Source organism: Bombina bombina, chromosome 4 (assembly GCF_027579735.1).
Source record: "Bombina bombina isolate aBomBom1 chromosome 4, aBomBom1.pri, whole genome shotgun sequence".
NCBI classification, from domain to species: Eukaryota; Metazoa; Chordata; class Amphibia; order Anura; family Bombinatoridae; genus Bombina; species Bombina bombina.
In genome coordinates this window covers 260,952,197-260,955,593 of record NC_069502.1, presented here as the reverse complement: position 1 = coordinate 260,955,593, position 3,397 = coordinate 260,952,197, and positions in this window count along the sequence as shown.

Genomic DNA, 3,397 nt, shown 5'->3' with positions numbered 1-3,397 from the left:
CTTACACCTGTTATGAATCTATGAATCCATCAAAAAGTGTCCTTTTAAGATCCAAAGGTAAAGATGCTGAGAACAAATTAATGTACAGCAACCTTGTATTTTCCTAGCCATTCAAATTTATTAGACCTTAAAGCACATTTTCTTTTTTAAACACATGTACTAGATGGTTTGGTATATCACATAGACCCAAATTTGCACAATTTTGTCAAAACGAGCAGAGGCGGCTCTTGAGTTAGTGAAGTCTTAGGCAAGGCTGAAATATGTGATGATTTGCTCTAAATTTCACAGAAATTTGTCCTATGTGCATTAAACTGCACCCAAACCCTTCCTATGGGTTTTGGCAATTATTCAGCTTGAATTTCCAATTCCCAAAGTTGCACATTAAATTTACAAGTCTCTTGAATCAGTGTCTCCAAGAGACCACAAAATTTGGGTGTACAACAATTTGACCACCAGTGTAAATATCAAGATTGCAGGGGGTATAGATAAGATAAACTCATCTTCTACTAAATATTCCTTTGTTCTACAATTATAACGTTACAATAACTTGGAATGAGTTAGATAGTCTTTTATTGATATAATTGCTAAAGCTTACCATAAAAAAACAAAAATGAAATGTATTCCAAGATAACAAGTGATATTAAAAAGGAAAGCAGTTGTTCTGTACTTGGATATTGAACAAAAGAAACTAGAACTGTAAGGCATGTATGAAGTGGTCACTTAAAATCCTTTAACTAATATACACCTCAAGGTCAATTTATCAGCGTAAGAAAATACCGCTCGGAAGGGGAAGACTTTAGAAACATGACAGAATAGAATGACCCTTGACACAGAAGCTGCTCTGTAAGTACTATGACCACATAAAATCTGGCCCCTGGCTCTAAAACACCCAAGTCAGATACAAAATCAAAATAGACCTCAGATGAAACCCTGATCTTCCAAGCCTTTTGTTCGCCCAGTACCCATATCAAACCTGAAATCACACACCTTGTCCTGCACCCACTTTCTTAGCTCTATGTCCAAATCAGAATTCAGATCTGATCCTTCAGAGAGTAGGAGAAAAGTTAAGAGAAAAAGGAGAAGAGACAGTAAAGAGAATAGGACACTGGTAAGAAAGAGTGAAGACAGAGAAGTAAGGTATATATTATATAGAGAGAGATAAGATGGAGGGAGAAAAGAGGAAAGAGTGGAGAGAGAGAGAGTGAACATGAAAGAAAGGAGAGAGTGGAGAAAGTGAACAGAACAAATGATAGAGAAGAAAAGATTGCAGAGAAAATAAAGCAGAGAGAAAAAAGCTGAGAGGAGAGAAAAAAATTGAAGAGAGTTAAGAGAAAGAAGAAAGAAAGAGTAGCGCAAAAGGTATGAAAGAGAGAAAACTGTGAGTGAATAGAGAGGTTAAAAAAGGAGGGAGCGAGAGTTGAGGTCAATTGGAGATTAGGGAAAGAAGTAGAATGAAGATAGAGGAAATAGATTAGTGAAAGATATAGAGAGAAAAGAAGGGAGAGAGAATGGACAGAAAGAAGAGAAAGAGAAGAGAGGCAAAAATTAGAAAGAAGAGAGAAAGAAGTAGTGAAATAAAGATGAGAGCAAAGAGAGAAGAAGAGAGAGAAAGGGAGAAATGAAAGAGAGAGAAAATAGAGGAGAGAATGGAAAAATAGTGTACAAAGACAGAAAGAAGGAGGACGGAGAGTGGAGAGACAGAGAAAAAAGAGAGAAAGAACAGAGAAGAGTATGAAAATATGAGAAAGAGTGAAGAGGGAGACTGGAGCAGAAGAGAAAATATAGAGGGAGAAGAATAAAGAGAGAGAGATAGTGCAGAAAGAGAATGTAGCTAGTAAAGGAAGGGCAGAGGTTTTTTTTTTTTAATCATTATCAGCATTACAGACAGGATTATCCTGAAAAGCTCCCTCAAACAGGCTTTCCAATGATCCCTGTTTTTCTTCAAGCAATGTGTGGCTAGTTTTCACATCCTCAGGTTCTTCGATTGATCAGGTTAATCTCTACTTTCCTCCTCTCAATGACACCTGCATATGTCTACTCACTGTGTGCAATAAACACGGCAGACCATAATTGCCCCACATTGTACTCATGTTTTGAGAAATTTAGAAGACAACAGGGGTGGCATTTAGACATGTAGGATAGGAAGGTGCACAATATAGCTTCTCAGGTACACCTCTAGTCTTGCAGCACTGCATTTTTGAATGTCAAGGACAGAGCTCACAGGCATTTCCTATGCTTCTATGTCAAAAAAGCCAACAGTGCTTTTTTTAACTCATTCGCATGCCATGCAAATGCCACACATTCCCCATATGAACATAGAGACACACTGTGAGGGCCCTGTTTAAGCGAGGCTTTAGATGACCACCTATTTGGCCTAATGGAAGAGCCACCTATGTAAACAAGTGAATATTTTTTTATCTTATTTATGAAAAAAAAGTCACTCCCATTGAAAATAAACCATTATTTTCATTTTTGGAAATACATCCAACTATCATTTGTCTTTTTGGTTCTGTAAACAAAAAAAGGCCTTTGTATGAGATTATATAACAAGTAAATAGGATAAATTAGTGCTTCCAGCTGAATAGTGAGTCTATCCTGACTTTACACACAGAGGATGGTATCATTTATGACTTCATATTTATCTTTAATTCAAGTAAGGTTTGTGTCACAACATTACCAATAAAGACTAACTATAAGTACCAGAGGAAAGTTTGGTTGGCACAAGACCCAACAAGTACATTCTGCTATAAGGAAATCCGTTTATTTGTGGTTTGTAAATTTTACCCCATAGATAAATTAACCCTGGGTCAAAAATTCATCACCTTCCGTTTGTTTATACCTGACAGTGGAAACTGTTTACGCTCTGACCCCATCACCATACAAATAGGATCATATTAAACCTCAGGCTAATATAAATCTACCTAGATGTGTCTAGTTCAGTTTGAAGGAATTACTCAGATTAAACACACAAGATTATTGTCAAGAACAACATAAGCTAATTGATTTAGAACAGAAAAACAAACAAAAAACCCTACTATATATTTCTGTACAGTATACACTCACCATCAAACTAAAAGTTTTATAGGGGAAAGATAACGTAAAACAACTAGATTCACTAACAATTAAGAGATCTCTCCCTTTGATATAAAAAAAAGAGAAAAACAACTCCAGCTCTTATACTATTCTGAGGATGATCTTGAAATATTAGTAAATCATCCTTGTAAGAATTTTGGAGATTCTTTTTTCTCATTGGATAGTTCTTTGACTTTTGAACGAATTTAGAGAACTGTGCTAGAAACCCAGGTCCCTGCTGCATTGTAATTAAGGGTCTCAATACATAATCTGAATTGATTTGATTGGCATCTATTCCACACTGTGTAAACCACACCACACGCTC